This window comes from Dasypus novemcinctus, chromosome 30, assembly GCF_030445035.2.
Source record: "Dasypus novemcinctus isolate mDasNov1 chromosome 30, mDasNov1.1.hap2, whole genome shotgun sequence".
In the NCBI taxonomy this organism is placed as follows: Eukaryota; Metazoa; Chordata; class Mammalia; order Cingulata; family Dasypodidae; genus Dasypus; species Dasypus novemcinctus.
Window position 1 is genome coordinate 15,732,691 of NC_080702.1, and position 21,596 is coordinate 15,754,286.

Sequence of the window (21,596 nt, forward strand, 5' to 3'; positions counted from 1 at the left end):
GTGTTCCAACAAATCTCCTTAAAAAATGCAATGAGATGGCTGAAGAGATTAAGTATATTAAGATAACACTGGACAAGCACAAAGAAGAATGTGAAAGCATACATAGAAAAATAGGAGAGCTTATGAGAATGAAAGGTACAATAAATGAAATTAAAAATACACTGGAGTTATGTAACAGCAGATTTGAGGAGGACAAAGAAAGGATTGGTGGGCTTGAAGAAATAGCCTCTAAAAGCAAATGTAAAAAAGAACAGATGGAAAAGAGTGGAAAAAATTGAACAAGGTATCAGAGAACTAAATGACGACAAGAGATGTGCAAACATATGTGTAAAGGGGGCCCAAGAAGGAGAAGAGAAGGGGAAAAGGGCAGAAGGAATAGTTGAAGAAATAATGGTAGAAAATTTTGAAACCCAATTGAAGGACATGGATATCCATGTCCAAGAAGCACAACATAGTCCCATATGAATAAATCCAATCAGACTAACTCCAAGACATATTAATCAAAATGTCAAATGCCAAAGACAGAATTCTGAGAGCAACAAGAGAAAAGCAACGCATAACATAAGAGATACCCAATAAGATTAAGTGCAGAGTTTTCATGGAGGCAAGAAGACAGTGGTGAGTGTTACAGCTCTTTGAGAATTTGCCTAGTAGGTCTTCTGGCTCTTGCTGGAAGGCCCTCACATTCCCCATATTTTTTTATAATAGTTTTTTCTTCCCCTCCTCCACCCTGCTGTTACTGCTGTGTGATAATCTGTCTCTATTTCTTTTTTATCTTTGTGATAATCTGTGTCTATTTCTCTTTCTTGTCTTCTCTTCTCATCTTTCCTGTTTAGGATTCACCAGGATTTCATCCTGAGGAACTGATGTGAAGAGAGATTCCCTGTCAATTGTGCCACCTCAGTTCCTGGTCTCTGCAGTGCTTCACCTTGACTATCTCCTTGTCTTTTATTGCTTCATGATCTTGGGATATGACTCACTTGCACAGGCACTGCCTCACCATGTGGGTATTTGGTCACCACGTGGGCACTGGCTCGCTGGGCAGGCACTCAGCACACCACATGGACACTCGGCTTGCCAAGTGGGCACCCACATGTGCACATGGCACAGAATACAGGCAATGGGCTCACCATATGGGCACTGGTTTGCCATGAAGGCACACTTTCTCTTCTTGTTCACCAACAGACCCCAGGGACTGAACCTGGGTCTTCCCATATGGTAGGCAGAGGCCCTATCACATGAGCCACATCTGCATCCCACATTCCCCATACATAAGAATAGAGTTAAGTTCCCATTAATAAACTGGGTGTTTTTTTAAAAACAACAACAACAACAACAACATTGGTATGACATATTTAAGAAGCTGCAAGGGAAATTTTTGAGCCAAGAATCTTATATCCAGCAAGATTGTCTTTTAAAATTGAGGGGGAGTTTAGAATTCACAGATAAACAGAAATTGAGAGAGTTTATAACCAGGAGACCAGCTTTGCAAGAAATATTAAAAGGTATGTGACAGCCTGAAAAGACTAAACAGGAGAGAGGCTTGTAAGAGAGTCTAGAAATGAAAAGTGTATCAGAAAAGTAAACAAAAGTGTCAAAGAGTGGTGAAAATAAAATATGACAGATCAAACACCAATATTTAGGAATCAAATTGACAAACATTGTAAAGCACTTACTTGTATTCTTAAAACTACAAATCATTGTTGAAAGAAATTTAAAAAGACCTAAATAATTGGAAGAACATGCCATGCTCATGTGTTAGAAGACTAAATATGATTAAGATGTCATTTCTACTCAAATTGATATACAGATTGAGTGCAATTCTGATAAAAACTTACACCAGCATTTAAAAAATAAGTGGAAAGCATGATTATCAAATTTATTAGGAAGGGTAAGGGATCATGAATACCAGAAACACCTTAAAAAAGGAGAGTGAAGTTGGAGGACTCTCACTTAGGGACTTTAAATCACATTACCAAGGTATACGGTGAAAACAGCATGGTATTGGTATTTTCTTTATATAATAGGTGCTAGAGGCAGTGCTTCACATTTCCTGTGTTTCCTCATCCTCCATTTCCTCTTTTCTCTGTGTAGTGATTTTGGCCACCAACACTATCGCCTTTCCTCCACATCTTTCTATCCTCCATCATCTACTGTTTCTCTTATATTCCACCTCCCTTTCTTTGGCCCCCAAATTGTCTGACTTTTTATTTCTAATACCTTTGTTCTGTTTTCTGTCTTTTATTCACTCTTGACATTATTTTCTTTGTTTTCTCTATTTTCTCTCTCATGTGACCACTGGCCATTTAATTTACTACATTCCACCCAATATGCAGTTGACTGTCTCATTATAGGTACTCTACTTACTGCTATAACTCTACACAACTTACATGAGTTTAATATCCATTCTCCCAGATCCCACATTGTTGCTCTGTTAACATTTATTACCAATACTACTTTACACATTTTTTCTTATTCATTTTGCTTTCCCTGGCCCTAATATTTTCCCTTAAAGTGAACTTAGCCAGCAAAAAGAAAATAGAGCAAGAAGAACAAAGTGACAAAGAGAAGACATAACACACATGAACAACAACTAATTAATCCCCAACACTTGACAAAGAAGCTAAGGAACTGATTAAACCCATCAAGATAAAATGATGACCAGATAGCAAAAAAAAAAAAAAAAACCTACAAACCAAACCAATACTCAGGAAAACATGGCCAAATCCAATGAACAAATTAAAAACGAGGAAGAGGAGCAGAACATCAGAGAAGTAATTAAAGCTCTATAAACATATATTAGAGACCAACTTAATGATGTAAAGGAAAAGATTAACAATATGAAGAAAACACTTGGAGAGAATACAGAAGAAATTTCAGTCATACACAAAGAGATAACAGATGGATGGAGATGAACACCACAGTTCAAGAAATCAAAAATATACTCTCAGCAAATAGCAGCATATTAGAAGAGGCAGAGGAGAGAATTATTGACGTGGAAGACAGTATATCTGAAATCAAAAAGATAGTAGAACTGATTGATAAAAAGATAGAAAAAATCCAGCTGAGACTTAGGGACCTGAATAACAGTGCAAAACACACAAACATACATATTATAGGCATCCCAGAAGAAGAAGATAAGGGAAAGGGGACAGAAGAGGTGTTGGAGGAAATAATGGCTGAAAACTCCCAAAATTTACTGAGGGAGATGGACATACATGTCCAGGAAGCACAATGCACCTAAACACTATAAATCACAACAGGCCTACCCCAAGACATATACTTGTGAAATTATCCAATGCTCAAGACAAAGAGAAAATTCTAAAAGCAGCAACAGAAAAGGGAGCTATCACATAAAAGGAGGCCCCATAAGATGAAGTGTTGATTTCTCATCTGAAACCATGGAGGCAAGAAGATAGTGGTATGATATAGTCAAGGCACTAAAAGAAAAAAATTTCCAACCAAGAATACTCTACCCAGCTAAGCTAGCATTAAAAAATGAGGAGAGTTCAAAATATTCACAGATAAACAGAAATTAAAAGAGTATGCCAACAAGAACCCTACCCTTGAAGAAATACTAAAAGGAGTTCTGCAGGAAGAAAGAAAAAAACAAGAGAGGCAGAGTTGGAAGAGAGTGTAAGAGCAACAAAAATGATAAAAAGAGAAGAAGAAAAAAAAAAAGCAAAGTTGAAAAACACAAGTCCAAATAAAATACGGCTAACATAAATAATTCCTTGAAAGTAATAACACTGAATGTCAATGGATTAAACTCACCTATCAAAAGATTAAGACTGGAAGATTGGATAAGGAAATATGACCCATCTATATGCTGCCTACAAGAAACACATCCAAGACCCAGGGATTCAAGGAGGTTGAAAGTGAATGGCTGGAAAACAATCTTACAAGCAAACAATAACCAAAAAAAGGCAGGAGTAGCTATATTAGTATCAGAAAAAATAGACTTTAAATGCAAAATAGTGTGAGAGACAAAGATGGATACTACATATTAATGAATACATATTAATGATAATCTTTCAAGAAGAATGAACAATCATAAATATTTATGCTCCTAACAAGGGAACCTCCAAATACACAAGGCAAACACTGGAAAAACTAAGTAAAAGAATAGATGCCTCACAATTATAGTGGGGGGCTTTAATAAACCACTATCAACTTTGGGACAGAATATCTCAAAAGAGAATCAATAATGAAACAAAAACTTTGAACAGTATATTAGAGGAGCTAGACCTAATAGACATATACAGATCATTACACCTGAATACAGCAGGATATACATTTTTCTCAAGTGCACATGGGTCATTCTCTAAGATAGACCATATGCTAGGCCACAAAGAGAGGCTTAATGAATTCAGAAAGATCGAAAATACACAAAATAATTTCTCTGATCACAGTGGAGCAAAGCTGGAAATCTACAAGGGCCACAGGCCCAGATTTCACACCAAGATATGAAAATTAAACAGCACACAGTTAGAAAAAGAGTAGGTCAAAGAGGAAATCTCCAAAGAAATTAATAACTACCTTGAAACTAATGAAAATGGTAACACAACATACCAAAACTAGTGGGATGCAGCAAAAGCAGTACTGAGAGTGAAATTTATAGCCATAAATTCATACATCAAAACAGAAGAGCTAAAATTGAAGAAATAACTGCACATTTGAAGGAATTAGGTAAAAAAACAACAAAGTAACCCAACAGGAAGAAGAAAGAAAGAAAGAACAAAGATAAGAGCAGAACTAAATGAAATAGAAAATAAGAAAGCACCTGAAAAGATAAACAAAACCAAGAACTGGTTCTTTGAGAAGATCAAAAAAATTGACAAACCCTGAGCTAGACTAACAAAGAAAAAGAGAAGATGCAAATACTCAAAATAAGAAATGAGAAAGGAGATATCACCACTCACCCTACAGAAATAAAGACTATCATAAGAGGACACTTTTAAAAACTACATTCCAATAAAAATGACAATTCAGAGGAAATGGACAAATTTCTAGAAACATATAAGCAGCCTATATTGATGAAAGAAGAAATTGATGATCTCAACAAACCAATCACAAGAGATAGAATCGGTCATTAAAAACCTACCAACTAAGAAGAGCCCAGGGCCAGATGGCTTCACAGGTGAATTCTACAAAACATTCCAGAAAGAACTAACACCAATCCTGTTGAAACTCTTCCAAAAAATCAAAACAGAAGAAACATTGCCTAACTCATTCTATGATGCCGACAGTACCCTAGTACCAAAGCCAAACAAAGACACCACAAGAAAGGAAAATTACAGACCAATTTCTCTAATGAACCTAGACGCAAAAATCCTCAACAAAATACTTGCTAACTGTATTCAACAACACCTTAAACGAATTATACACCATGACCAAGTGGGATTCATTCTGGGTATGCAAGGATGGTTCGACATAAGAAAATCAATCAATGTAATACACCATATAAACAGAGTGAAGGGAAAAATTCCCATGATTATATCTATAGATGCAGAAAAAGTATTTGACAAAATACAGCACCCTTTCTTGGTAAAAACACTGCAAAAGATCGGAATACAAGGAAATTTTCTGAACATGATAAAGCGTATATATGAAAAACCCACAGCCAACATCATTTCCAATGGTGAAATCCTAAATTCTTTCCTTCTAAGATCAGGAACAAGACAAGGATGTCCACTATCACCTCTTCTATTTAACATAGTCTTAGAAGTACTTGCTTGAGCACTGAGGCAAGAACCAGGTATAAAAGGCATCCAAATTGGAAAAGAAGTCAAAATTTCATTATTTACAGATGACATGATCCTCTACATAGAAAACCTTGAGAAGTCTACAAGAAAACTTCTAGAACTCATAAATGAGTTTAGTAAAGTCGCAGGTTATAAGATCACTGCACAAAAATTACTGGCATTTCTCTACACCAATAATGAGAAAGCTCAGGAGGAAATCAAGGAATACCATTTACAAGAGTAAATTAAAAAAAATAAAGTACCTAGGAATAAATTTAACTAAAGATGTAAAAAATTTATACACAGAGACTACACAACACTGTTCAAGGAAATCAAAGAAGACCTAAATAAATGGAAGAATACTCCCTGTTCATGGATAGGAAGACTAAATATTATTATGATGTCTATCCTACCAAAACACAACTACGGATTCAATGCATTCCTAATAAAAATCAACACAGCATTTTTAATGAACTATAAAAACTAGCTATGAAATTTATTTGGAAAGGAAAGAGGCCCCAAATAGCCAAAGACATATTGAAAAAGAAAAATGAAATGGGAGGAATCACACTACCTGACTTTAAAACATACTACAAAGCTACAGTAGTGAAAACAGCATGGTATTGGCACAAGGATAGACACACTGACCAATGGAACCAAATTGAGAGTTCTGATATAGATCCTCATATATATAGTCATATAATAGTCGATAAGGCCACCAAACCTTCTCAACTGGGAGAGAATGGCATCTTCAACAAATGGTGCCTTGGTGGCAGACTTGGACCAGTGGTTAGGGCATCCGTCTACCATGTGGGAGTCCGCAGTTCAAACCCTGGGCATCCTTGACCCGTGTGGACCTGGCCCATGCTGGCCCATGCACAGTGCTGATGTGCACAAGGAGTGCCGTGCCACACAGGGGTGTCTCCCATGTAGGGGAGCCCCACGTACATGGAGTGCACCCTGTAAGGAGAGCCGCCCAGCATGAAAGTGCAGCCTGCTCAGGAATGGCGCCGCACACACGGAGAACTGACACAACAAAATGACTCAACAACAAGAAACACAGATTCCCGTGCCACTGAGAACAACAGAAGCTGACAAAGAAGCAGCAAATAGACAGAACAATCACTTGGGGGGGCGGGGGGAGGAAGGGAGAGAAATTAAGTAAGTAAATAAATAAACAAATAAATAAAAAAGAAAAATATGGTGCCTGGAGAACTGGATATCCATTTGTAAAAGAGTGAAAGAGGATTACCAACTCATAAAGACATAAAAATAAGAAGTAAGCCCATAAAGACTTTGGAAAGCAATGCTGGGAACCATCTACAGGACCTTGTAATAGGAAATGGCTTCATGAACTTCACACCCAAAGCACGAGAAACAAAGGAACAAATAGATAAATGGGACTTCCTCAGAATTAAAGCCTTCTGCACCTGAAAGGAGTTTGTCAAGAAAGTGAAAAGAGAACCTACACAATGGGAGAAAATATTTGGTAACCATATATCTGATAGGAGACTTATAACCTATATATATAAAGAACTCCTGTATCTTGAAAATAAAAAGATAAACAACCCATTTTAAAAATGGGCAAAGATTTAAACAGACACTTCTCCAAAGAAATACAAATGGCTATAAAGCACATGAAAAAATGCTCCAAATCTCCAGCTATTAGGGCAATTCAAATGAAAACTACAATGAGATACCATCTCACTCCGATAAGATTGGCAGCTATGAAAAAAACAGAAGACTGCAAATGCTGGAGATGATGTGGAGAAATGGGAACACTCATCCACTGCTGGTGGGAATGCAGAAGGATCTAATCATTCTGGACGACAGTTTCTCAAAAAACTAGCTATAGATTTGCCATATGACCCAGCAATTTCACTGCTGTGTATATACCCAGTAGAACTGAAAACAAGGACACAAACCAATATATGAACACCAATGTTCATAGCAGCATTGTTCACTATTGCCAGAAGTAGGAATCAACCCAAATGCCCATCAACAGATGAATGGATCAATAAAATGTGGTATATACATACAATGGAATACTACTCAGCTTCAAGAATGAATATACTACAAACACATGATAACATGGATGAATCTTGAGAGCCTTATGTTGAGCGAAGCAACCCAGGCATTGAAGGACAAATACTACATGAGCTCATGATATGAAATAAGTAAACCAAGCTGCTTCAGAGAGCTAGAGATTGGATGATAGACTTACAGGAAATTGGGGGTAGAGGAAGGATGTAAGCTGACACCTACATGGATGAAATCTATGATAAGCTGGAGGTCAGTATTTGTACAGGAGTATTTGTACAGGGAAGGGATAAAATGGGGGCTCTGCGGGCTTGGGGAGTGCCAGGGATAGGAGGATTGGAAATATTGCCCAAGAAATTGGGGGGAGAGTGGATGAACATATGAACATAGGAGATTGTCAGAGATTTGGTTGAGAGTATAATGCTGAGAAAACTTTTTCAAAAATATAATAAGGAAGGTTACTTGTTTTAGATGCTTAAAGGGGATAATCTGACACAGGACAGGCTTCTAGGGAGTATGTGAGTGCTCATTTTGTCATAGTTGATTATATCATTGGATAGAGACCCATATAATAAGAATGAAGGTATACCCACATCCTGGGGAGGACTGATATTCTCAAATAGAGGGAATTGTATCTCTTGAGAGAAATGGTGGCTCCCAATGTGTTAGGGCAGTCGAGCATTTCAAGCCCTCAACATTGATGCAAGTATCTCTGAACATGGCCCTTGAAGTAATGAGGATTGACTGTCATTGTGGGCCCTGAGGGGAGGGGGAAAGACGTATTGAATAGATGGAATCAATGTAATTGTGTGGGCAATAGAAGTGTTCCACAATATTACACAAGGATGGATATAAGACTTGTTAAATTACACCAAAAATGTATAGGGGCTGATAGGCTAAAATGTAAATCATAACATAAAACATAAGATAACTAAAAATTTAGAGAATATTATAGTCTAAAATATAAACCACAATGTAAACCCAAATGTTACCTTGTTTGAAAGCTATTGTCTCAATATCTGTATAACAGTTTCAGTAAATATAAATATGTAAAAAGATTATTGCTGAGGAAGGGAAAAAGCTTTTATGTTGGATATCTGGGAGTACTGTATATTGTATATACGAAACTTTTATGAAGACAAGCTTAATAATTAAGAAAAATAAAAGAATGGACATAGACACTGAGGAAAAGATGGAAGAAGTTGCCTTGCCAATTTGCATACAGGGCAACACATTGCAGTGATGGAAGGCAAAACATGAAAACCAAAGCTATTGCATCTCTTAATTTTTTGATACCTCAAATTATTTTTACCTTAATTTTTCTAAATTAATATGTATTCTATATCTAACCTTTAAACCCATCACTATATTCCATTTTACTATTAATGGAACCTGGCAATATATTGGGCTTCATTTTTGAAGATGTTTTGGATCACAGAGAGGTTCAACAATGGTAGGGGAGGAATACCGATGTGGGATGTTTTTGACAGGGGACACATGGTTGGTAGGGAGTTCTCCAGGGCATATATCCAGGGTACATAAAAATATTTTCATAGTGGTTACAATTAAAAACAACAACAGAGGGAGTGCTGAGTTCCTAGCCAGGGGAGCTCTATCACAGTCCCTAAAGGAACAGCAACAATCCCCCAAGTGCAATGGCAAAGACCAAAAAAGAAGGAAGGTTCAACAATGAGCCCTTGATACTAATAACTATGCTTGTGAGCCTGTGCACCTGAAATAAGAACAAGGCCTAGAGCTGCAGGGTGCCTAAGAGTTACCTCTTGAGAGCCTCCATGTTGCTCAAATGTGGCCAGTCTCGAAGCCATACTCAGCATGTAAATGCATTGCCTTCCCCCTAGTGTGGGTCATGACTCCCTGGCACTGAGGGATTACTACCAAATACCAGCTGATGATGTAACTAGAAAATGACCTTGAATAAAAGGGTCAACTCAGACCAGCAGAATATCTCAGTCTACATATAATACTAGGAGTTAAAAATGCTTTTTGACCTGAATAAAAGGGGGAAATGGAAAGGACAAATGAGTTTATAAGGCTATGAGTCTCCAAAAAGAGCCGGGAGGTTATCAGAGGGGTAGCCCTTATGCATACCTCAGAAGAGTCCCACAGACAGATAAAGTAGATACAATCCCACATACTGGTTCTTCTGAGGGCTACAGAGACCCACAGGTTCTAAGGTCATGGCAGATGGAGTTCAGTGCCATGTCAGTTGGCCCTACTTTGGAGTTTGTGTTTCTGTGTGACGGAGCTGGACTCAGATATGATCTTTGTCCATAAGCCTCTCCTGTTACTTTACCGGATCTGTAGTTGGCACTGGGGTTCAATGTATACCCAGGGGACCTGAATCTCTGGACTGACCATGTGATAGCCAGGCCCTGAGCCTCAATGGACTTGCAACTCCTACACTCTGGTTTATTGGACTTACCCCACTCAGCTAACATGGAGGTGAAGAAGGTCAACCACCACACCAGGGAGCCAAATGCCTACAACTGAAAGCAGGAGAATTGTATCTAGCATCCATGTGGAATCTAAGCCCCCTCTAGATATAGATGTGGAGTGGACAGAACCATTCCAGGGTCCACATAAAGGAGGAATAGAGTATGGATTAGAGTGGTCTTACTGATATTCTATTCATGAACTATTGTGATTTAAGAAATGTGGCATTGGTGTGGAGAAAGTGGCCATGGTGGCTGCTGAGGGTAGCAAGTGGAAGAGATGTGATGTGGGGGCATTTTCGGGACTTGGAGTTGTCCTGGGTGGTGTTGTGGGGACAGTTACCAGACATTCTATGTCCTCCCATGGTCCACTGGGTGGACTGTGGGAGAGTGTGGGCTATGGTGTGGACCACTGACCATGAGGTGCAGTGGTGCTCAGAGATGTATTCACCAAGTGCAATGAATGTCTCATGATGATGGAGGAGATTGTTATGGGGGGAGGAGAGGGGTGCAAGGGGTAGGGTGTACACAGGGACCTCATATTTTTTGAATGTAACATTAAAAAAATAAAGAAAAAAGAAAACAACAACAACAAAACAGATTCCTGGTGCCACTGATAAGGATAGAAGCAGTCACAGAAGAACACACAGTGAATGGACACAGAGAGCAGACAACTGGGGGGAGGGGAAAGGGAGAGAGAAATAAAAAATCTTAAAAAAATAATAGAACGTCAGAAAGCTGTAGGACAGTTAACATTCATGCTAAATGCTGAAGGGAGAAGAAAGAATGGTTCACAATAAATATGGGCTAAGACAGACTGAACACTACCCAACCTTGTGACACACAGATTGGAGAAGCTAAGAAAATCACACACTGAAACATCATTTGAAAAGAACAGCTGATAATCAAAGATGAAAAATTCTGAAAGGAACCTAAGAAAAATGACACATTATAGGAGAATAACAATTTGAAGGTCTGTCATTTTTCCTCAGGTCCAGTAAGACGTCAGAAGAGGGTAAAACAGGATCTTTAAAGTGCTGAAATTAAAAAAAAATCAACCCAGAATACTACATACAGCAAAATCTGTCCCAGGATTGAAGACAAAAAAGAAGACAGATGGAGAGGACAGAGAAATCTAAATTCATCATTTGACAACTTGCTCTACAAAGGTGTGAAAGGAACATCTTCAGATAGAAGAGAAATAATTATAAGAGGACAACTTCAGACTTCAGGACCAGAGATGGTGAGTATCTTGGGTATATATGATAACGTATTTCACAACTGTTAATTTTTGTAAATTAAATTGTTTTTCTTAAAGATACACAGATGACCAGAAATGTTACATTAAAAATGAGGTTCCCACACACCCCACAACCCACTCCCCCAACTCCTCCCACATCAACAACCTCTTTCATCATTGGGGCACATTCACTGCATTTGGTGAATACATTTTGGAGCACTGCTGTACTGTGTGGATTATAGTTGACATTGAAGTTAACACTCTTCCCCAGTACATTCAGTGGGTTATGGCAGGGTATATAATGTCCAGCATCTGTCTCAGCAATATCATTTGGGATAACTCCAAGTCCCAAAAATGCCCCCACATCACATCACTTCTTTCCTCTCCCTGCTCTCATCAACTACAGTGGCCACTTTCTCCAGATAAATGCTACAGTTTCTTCCATTACTAGTCACAATAGTTCTATAGTAGAATACCAGTAAGTCCACACTAATCTATATTTAATCCTCCCTCTTGTTGGACCCTGGGTTGGCAATGTCCACTCCACCACTCTATTGAGATGGGGCTTAGATCCCACATGGTTGATGGATGCGATTCTCTTGCTTGGAGTTGTAGGCACTCTCAGTTCCCTGGTATGGTGCTTGACCACCTTTACCGTCCTGTTTGCCAACGTGTACAAGTCCAACAACCTGTGCAAGTCCAACAAACTGGAGAGTAGGAACTGCAACTCTGCTCAGGGCCTGGCTGGAACATGGCCAGTTCAGAGATTGAAGTCTCCAGGGCCTACACCAACCCCAGCGCTAACCACAGGTTCAGTAAAAGTGATAGAAGAGGCTTATGTAGAAAGTTCACATCTGAGTCCAATGCCATCACACTCAGGAACAGAAATTCAATATACGAATGAATAGTGAGCAGAAATTGGACGATTTTGGGGGTAGATGGCCAAACTGCATGTACATGGAATGCATATGACAATTATAACCAAGAGTAGGGTTTAAATACCCTATATAACTATGAGTTATCTATTGTTAAAGCATTAACTGATTAGTATGTGAGAAGTTATCCCCAGAGCACCCACTGTGAACAATTCCAAACAAAGTAAAAAAAACTGGAGAACCAGACTGGCCTTTAGCTAGGAGATACGATTAAGTAGCTAAAAGAGTGGCACAAAGGGTTTTTATGTGAACAAAAATATTCATTTCTATTGGCTAGAGGATGACTTTTTTTTTTTTACTTTAAGGCACAGAACTTCATTTCTAAATCAATACTAAGTACTCAGAGATAAAAGTTCATAAAACAAAAAACAAAGAGAACATAAATAGCTATGGTTGACAACATGTGCTAATTTTAGTGGCCAAATGGAATTCTAACCAATGCCAAACAAATGATGTCCCTGAAGTAGAAACAGAGTTTCTTGTTGTTGTCGTCACTGGTGTCTGGGTTTCTTGGAGGAACCTACCTATGACTTTCCATTTCATGGCCCCCTAGTTTGAATTCTCAGGCATTCCTAACTCTAGAGGTGCAGTTTCCTGGGCAAGCTGTGCTCCTCACAAGGCGAAAGACCTCTCAGGACAATGAAAAAAGGGTTCTGATGGCTCTGGGACTGCAGAGTCTGCATTAGGCCTTTGAGGGTCAGGGGAGGCCTGGCCTCCCTCATGCCCAGACGTGGGCCTTAAGAGAAAATTCCCTTCCAAAAGCAGAGAAAGCAGCTCCACCCAGAACTCCTGGATCTCTCTGAACCATGCACATAGGAAATGCTGTCAGGAACTCAGAGAGCTCCATTCTAGGTTTGCTGCCCCTGAGAAAGGGAGAGGTCCAGCCCTGTCTGTCTCCCAGCTGCTCTACAGATACACAGAGAATGTGAGTGAGGATGGGCATCTTCCTATCTCCTCTGCCTCCATGAAAACCCCGAGAAAGATCCAGATTAATCAGGCTTCCGGTCACCTCAGAGCAGAAAGAAGTTAAGAGATGGCCCATCCACATCTGATAGTTCCAGGCACCATTAACATGAGATTTCTCTGCTGTCACACAGGTGAGGGGCCCACCTGAGGCTGCCATCATGTGCACACACACACACACCCCAGCTAGGGTACTGAGTCGCTGCTGAGGATCTAGACCCAGGAGAAGGAAGCAGTGCACTGGACGATTCAACAGTTCCCCGGGTGGCAAGACTGAGGGACCCCAGAATGCAGCACCTCACAACCTTCCTGTACTTTCCCTGGCCTGCTCCTCCACCAGCTGCCTCTGCATCCCCCACAATAATTCACAGCTGAGGAGATGTGGGAAGGACTCCCCAGGCCCAGGGCTCATCCTGGGATCCACTGCAGTGGCCACCTCGGTGGGTCCTCTGCCTCAGAAGAAATGCTGCTCAGCAGACCCGTCCTCTCCTCACTGTCCCAGCCCCACCTGACGTGCTGGCACACCCTCTCCCCTCAGCCTCTTTCACCTCGCTGAGTCCTGCTGCCACCCCATCATCAGATACCAACCAGACTGGGCTGTGTGCTAGGCCCTCCTCTGCCCTGGATCCCGGCCCCACAGGAGGTGGGAACTGTGAAAGGAGAAGCCCAGAGCCTGCTCCTGCAGCTGCTGCCGAGGGTCCTCCTCCTTCATGGTAAAACCCATTTTGGGGAGACCTGAAAGGGAAGAGAGGAGTTCCTCTGCCTCCCCGAGTCTCTGTGATGGCTGCAGCTGATGCCGGTTCTGCCTTCCCCACAGCTCCCAGCACCTCCTCCCTTCCCAGTTATCCCATCATATTCAGAATGGGGTCAGTGATCCCGTTGTGTGTGGTCTCTCCTGACTCCTCCTCATGGCCACCCCTCCCACCACCTCGCCCGGGGACCCTCACTCCAAGGGCCTTCCAAGGGTTGTTTCTATACCACTTCCAACCCCTCAACCAGGACACCTGCAGGCTTGGCTTCCCACCTTCTTCCAAACTTGGGGGGACCCTGATGAATACCACATCCCTTCACCCCTACTGCTCTGTGGACCTCCTGCTGGCTGCAGTGTGACTAACTTCCCATCTGACCAGGCCCTTCAGACATACACAGTGGCAGCACTGCCTCAGCCTGCACACACTTGGCTTCTGCAGCCCTACCCCGAAGTGTAAACTCCCCTTTACCCCTAGAGCCACCCACCATCTCTATTTGGAGTTCCTGGTGGGCAGCCTCATGGAGCCATCAGCTCTAACCATTCTTTTCAGTTTGCAAACCTCGCAGCTCCCAATTCAACCTCTCCTCATGGCTAGCCAACCCCGGTCAGCACCGCACAACTGTGTGGCGCTTCAGGGGAATGATACACATAAATTCCACCTTGGGCAGCCACGCCAGGCTCCAGCTGGTCTTTGGGTCCACCCCCGCCGTGTTCTCTGACACAGTCAGTGCCTCTGGCTTTGCAGCCACCACCATGCCCTGTTGCTGCGACCAATTCAAGCCCAACATGAGGCAGCGATGCTCAACATTTGGCAGCACCACCCCAGTCGTCTCCAGGTTGGGGGTTTTAGCAGCACCTAAGAGTTTTGGGAGCCAAGTGGAGGTCACAGATGTGAGCTCCAACATTGATGCACTCAGTGTAAGAGCAGAAAGGAGTGGGGCCCCCCACACCACGAATCACTGTGGGGTAATATGAGGCCTGAAGCTGTGGGAATCTGGAGCCAGAGCACCCTATGGCCAACATAGGGGCCAGCACCCCTAAGAGTATCCCTGTGTTTGGAGGCACTGATGCCCCTACATCCTGCCCTGGCAGGGCCCTCTTACCTCCAGTGGAGGGTCCAGAACCTCTCAGAGGCCTGTTGCATTTACATGCATGTCCATCCCAACCTTTATTCCCACCAAACCTACCAAGAGCAGCTTGGCCTTCAGGGTTCTCTCATTATGAGTTAGGGCTTTGCAGGAGACAGAGCTGGTGGGCCCTCAGCCCATTCACTCCTCTCCAGGTGGGCTTCCACCATCTCAGGGTCTAAAGAGGCAAATATTGGCCTGAGGCAGGGAACCTCAAGAAGCAGCCTTGTCCACTTTCCTGCAGGCTGGATCTGGGGTTGTCCAATTTTAAAATGTTACATAAATAGACCCTGTTCTCTTCACTCCTAGAGCTAGCTGGAGCCCCACAGACAAAGGTTTCCATTTCCTCTGTGTTTCCTGCAGTTTTGCTCCTCAAGTTGAGGGTTTGTGCTGTCATCTGGTAGGATCCCAGCAGTCAGAGTACTTGGACAGGAGAGGAGCCCTTGGCCCGTCCCCTCCAGATGTGAAGCTGGCAGAGCCCACTGCTGCCCACAGTTACCTCCTGCCCTTCCCATTTTCCTTGTCAGTCTTCCAGATCTTTTATAAGTAAAACCTGGTTCTTTTACATAATTTATCTATCCTCTGTAAATCGAGTATAGAGAAGCCATTGACTTGTAGAATTGGAGACAGATGAAGGCAGGATTAACTCTTTCAAGTTTCTGATGTCTCAGCTAATGAGGTGGGGAAAGCAGCACAACAGATGGAACCTGAGTAGAAACCTGACCCATAAATATTAAAAATGTGTTTAAGACTTTAAGAGATGAGAGCTCATGATATAGTGGATCCAGGGAAAGGAAAGGTGGGGTGCCCAGGGTAAAAGGGGCCTGGAGGAAGGGATTGGTAGATGGGGAGCCTGGGGTGAAGAGGGCCCTGGGGAGGGGGAGAGACAGGTGGAGGCCCAAGACAGTGGGCCCAGGGGAGGGGACTCGGACTGTGGAATGCACTGGGTCATCACTACTACACGCAATAAAACACATGGGATATATTAAGTGTTATGAAGCTGGTGATTATTTTTACTTTTAATTAAGTTTAGACAAATCACAGCTCACCTAGAGAGTGTGTGTCTGACATCAAGGCCCTAGGACCAGAGTGAACAAGGGATGAAAAGTCACCTCTGCACTGTAAACACTGAAATGCATATGTCTAAGATATGACATATTCCTAGACGTTTTATCTTAAAATAAGCATAGGACCCACTGAGTCCATCACTCTCCTTTCGGACGAATAGGGATGGAAGGAGGCTATATAGGGAGGCAGACAAGCTAAAATTAGATTTTAATTATACAACAAAGTCTAAAAATTAGGGATGTTTTATTATCACCATTTTACAGATGAGGGATAGGCATAAAGATCTCAAGTACTTTCCCTGAAGTGACCACCAAGCATATATCAGGATCTAAGTATAGGGAAGCAGTCTGACTTTAGGCATACCACTGTGAGTATGAATTCACAAGAGTCAAAATTCCACCCAAGTTGGGCTGACCTCAAAGCCCCTGACAAGTTTCAACTATATCCAAGTGCTGCAAATGTGAGTCTGGAAGCCCCTCCCCTGCCAGGAGAGTCACTGTACACATGGTGGAAAGAGCCAAGCACCAGGCACTGTCCTCCACTCTTTACACTCTATTAAATGGTGAATGAGTGATGACTGTATATGTGACCCTGTGCTAGGCCCAGGGCAGGGAGAGAGGAATGTAAACCTTTTGGGAGTGATTGACAATCCAGTGAACAAGAGATAAGGAATCAGCAAATACAACTTGAGGGGTCACTGTTAGGGTAATAGCAGGTAAGGAAGATATTGGAGTGCATGTGGTTCAAGCAGTTGAGCACCTGCTGCCCACATGGGATGTCCCAAGTTTGGTTCCTGGTGCCTCCTAAAAACAAAAAAGCAAACATGAATAAATCAACTCAAGGGAGCCTATGTGGCTCAGTGGTTCAGTGCCAGCTTCCCACATACAAGGTCCTAGGTTCAATGCCCAGCCCTGGTACCACGAGAACAAAAAAAATTTCTACTTAAATCAGAGGAGACAAGACTGGAGCTGGGGATCAAAGGAGGAGAAGGAAGCAGACAAGGGGTTAGAGGCTATTTCCACATCAAGGAAACGGCCAGTGACAAGTGGAGAAGGAAGAGAGAGCATGGCTCACTGGGTAACCTCCAAGGTAGTTGGGCATGACAAACAAACCCATTAAAAGTAGGTACAGTATTTAGATAGACATTTCTTCAAAGAAGATACACAAATGGGAAATAATCATATGAAAAGTCTCAAGTCCATTAGCCATTAGGGAAAGGCACATCAAAAGCATGATGGGTTATCATTTCACACCCATTTAAATGGCTATTATGTTAAATTGTAAATTAGGAAGTGCTGATGAGAATGCATATAAACAGGAAACCTTATACACTGTTGGTCTGAATGTAAATGTAATGCATGGGTTGTGGAAAACAGTTTGGCAGTAAAAACTTAGAATTACCATATAACCTGGCAATCCCACTTCTGGACATATATCCAAAAGAAATGAAAGCAGAGATTCAGACAGGTATTTGTATGCCAATGTTCAGAGCATAATAGACAAAAGGTAGAAGTCAAATAACCACCAGCAGATGAATGAAAAAACAAAAGGTGGTAAATATATACAATGGAACATGATTCAGCTGTAAGAAGCAATGAAGTTCTGATGCATGCGACAACATGGATGAATTATGAAGACATTACGTTCAGTGAAATAAACCAAACACAAAAGGACAAATATTGTATGATTTCACTGGTAAAAACTAATTATAATAATCAAACTCATAGACTTATAATCCAGAATATAAATCACCGAGGGATAGAATGGGGGTAGAGAACGGAAAATTGATGCTTAAATTGTGCATAATTTCTATTTAGGTTGATTGTAAATGTTTAGAAATGGATTGTGGTCATGGTAGGACCTTACTATGGAGCATGTTTGTGAATGTGGTTAAGGGAAGAAGTTTTTAAGGTCATATACATTACTAGAAGAAAAGTTAGAAGCCAAAACATGGGATTGTTTAACTACATGTACAATGCTATGGATGATGGACTGCAGGTAATAGTACAAATATGAGATTGTTCTTTCATGAATTATAGCAAATCTATGACACTATTACATGTTGTTAATAATAGGAAGGTATATGGAAAAATATACCTAATGTAAACTGTTCTTACATGAATTTTCTGTAAACATACAACTTTCCTAATTTAAAAAAATTACAATAATTTAAGAAAGCATTATGGTAAGTGAAAGAATCTAGGCACAAAGTACTACATATTCCATGATTTCATTAATATAAAATGTAAAAATAAATTTATAGAGATGGAATTAGATTAGTGATTATGTAGGCCTGGGGAATGATAGAGGGATTGAGAGGTCACTGCTAAGGGGTATGGGGCTTTTCTTCTTGGAATGATGAAAATGTTCTAAACTTGATTGTGGTGATGAATGCACAACTCCTGTGATTATACTAAAGTCACTGCACACTTTGGATAGATTTATGGTATGTGACTGTATCTCAATAAAACTGCTTAAAGACTTGGACACACATTCTGGAGTTCCTTGTAGTCCAGTATAATAACTTTGCATTTTACTGTAAGCTGGGAATGCTTGGGGATTTCAGTAAAGAGTAACAAGACCTGCCTTAGGTTTGAACAGGACCATTCAGGTTGCCAGATAAGAATGGACCACAGTGGCAAGCAGGTCAAAGGCAGACCAAGTTGCACAACTATCACAGTAGTCCAGGCAATTGATATGATGGATGAGACAGAGCAGTAACAGGGAAACCAGGTGGTCAGGTTTTGCACATATTTGAAGTATTGATACTGGATTGATGTGGGGTAAGAAAGTGACACAGGGAAGCAGACTTGGCCCAGTGGTTAGGGCATCCGTCTACCACATGGGAGGTCCGTGGTTCAAACCCCAGGCCTCCTCGATCCATGTGGAGCTGGCCCACGCACAGTGATGATGCTCGCAAGGAGTGCCCTGCCACACAGGGGTGTCCACCATAGGGGAGCCCCACATGCAAGGAGTGCGCCCCATAAGGAGAGCCGCCTAGCATGAAAGAAAGTTCAGCCTGCCCAGGAATGGCGCCGCACACACGGAGAGCTGACACAATAAGATGATGCAACATAAAGAAACACAGATTCCCATGCCGCTGACAACAAAAGCGGACAAAGAAGAACACGCAGGGAGGGAAGGGGAGAGAAATAAATAAAATAAATAAAATCTTAAAATAAAATAAAATAAAATAAAATAAAAAAATAAAAACACAATCACAAAATCCAAAAGACAGAAGAATGAACAAACAGGAGGAATGCAACTATGGACTAAATTAGACCATTATTATTCTAATAATGGAAGAACTTGTAACACTGATAGAAAGACAGTGGACACAAGAGGTTCTGAGGGGAGGGAGAGGGAAGAAGAGTTAACATGGGGCATTTTTGAAACACTGGAATAATTTTGCATAATACAGCAATAACAGACAGAACTCATACATTTTCTCAAAACTTATAATAATGTGCTGTGCAAAGTGTAAAATATAATGTAAACTACAGACCATGCTTAGTAGCAATGCTTCAATATGTGGTCATCACGTGAAACAAATGGACCACACTAATGAAAGATATTCACGGGAAAAGGGTGTTAAGGGGAAGGAGTAGGATATATGGGAATTCCCCATATTTGAAGCAACATCAATGTCATCTAAAGCTCCTTTAAAAATAGAGAAAAAATTTTTTTTGCTTCAAATTATGACACTGAAGCAGAATATCAATGGAGTTGTCATGCTAGGCAAGAGAAAGACTGGGGCATCATCAAAACTATTTGATATTTGAACACATGGAAACAGATTCCAAAGGGAGAGTGCACTGACCGAGATCGTAAAAAAAAAAAATTGATACATGGGTCTTCACCAAACTTTAAACTACTGATCTGCAAAAGAACTATAAAGGCAAACTACCGACAGGGAATAATATTTGGAAATTTAACTACGACAAAGAAAGAACGGATATCTAGAATAGATGGAACAGGTGTCTAGAATATTGGGACTGGATGTGGCTGAAGTGGTTGAGTGCCTGTTTCTCACAAGGGAGGTTTTGGGTTCAGTTCCAAATATCTGCTAAACAAAAACAAGCAAACAAAGAAAAAAACATGGCTTAGTGGTAGAGTACCAGCTTCCCACTTACAAGGTCCTGGGTTCAATCCCTGGCCATAGTACCAAACACACACACAAAACAATATAGATATCTAGAATAAATTAAAAGAATTTCAAAATTCTCAAAATTCAACCATGAGAAAACAATTCTATTAGAAAATGGGCAATACATATGAACAAACTTTTCACCATAGTAGATATATGGATGGGAAATAAGTACATGAAGAGATGCTTGATATAATTAGCTATTAGAGACATGCAACCTACACCATTATCATACATAACTATACACTATTAAAACAACTAAAATAAAAAGTGATATACCAAATGCTGGTGAAATTACAGAGAAACTGACTCTCATACATTGCTTAAGGGAATGTAAAATGGTACAGTCACTCTGAAAAACTAGTTAGCAGGGAAGCGGCTGTCAGTTGGGCTCCCATCTACCATATGAGAGGCCCTGGGTTTGCATCCCGGGGCCTCCTTGTGAAGGCAGGCTTGCCTGCACGCTGCGGAGAGCCTCCAGCCCTGGCACTGTGGAGTGCCACCGAGCCTGCAAGCACAGCTGAGTGCCAACTCAGCAAGGTGACACAACAAAATAAAAGGGAGACAAGCAAAAACACAGAAGTGCATGCAGTGAATGGACAGAGAGAATAGACAACAAGCAAGCCGCAAGGCGGCGGGGAAGGGAAATAAAATAAAAATAAATACACAGAAAAACGTACAGTGAATGGATACAGAGAGCAGACAGCAAGCAAAATGCCACAAGGGGGGGGGCATAAAAAAAGCCAAACTAGGTAGCAGTTTCTTATAAAACTAAATATATACTTATCATACAGCCCAGCAAGTGTACTCCTGCACATTAATCACATAGAAATGAAAACTTATGCCCAAACTAAAGCATCGGTTTTTTCTTTGAAAAGATTTAATCAAACAGATAAACCTCTAGGCTAACCAAACATAAAATAGAGAAGATACAAATTACCAATACCAGGAAGGGAAGAGGGATCATTATTACTGGTTCCACAGATGTTAAAAGGATAACTCAAACAAGATATGAACACCCCTATGTCCAATAATTTTATAACTTAGATGTAATGGCTCAAAATTCCTTGAGAGATGCAAACTATCAAAACTCACACAAGAATATATAATCAGAATAGTCCTAGAGCC

The 21,596-nt window shown here is 41.0% G+C and overlaps 1 long non-coding RNA gene and 1 other non-coding gene across 2 annotated transcripts in view; one reads left to right on the plus strand and one right to left on the minus strand.

Annotated features, from left to right (window-relative positions):
- LOC131276934 (uncharacterized) overlaps positions 1 to 15,358 on the minus strand; it is a 37,758-nt gene extending 22,400 nt beyond the window's left edge. Inside the window, exon 1 of the long non-coding RNA XR_009184150.1 lies at positions 15,314 to 15,358. This is a non-coding gene — a long non-coding RNA (uncharacterized lncRNA). The remainder of the gene's footprint in view (positions 1 to 15,313) is intronic.
- LOC111758975 (U7 small nuclear RNA) lies at positions 621 to 682 on the plus strand. The gene has a single exon (XR_002793084.1). It is a non-coding gene; the product is annotated as a U7 small nuclear RNA (small nuclear RNA).
- Positions 15,359 to 21,596: the final 6,238 nt, after the last annotated feature.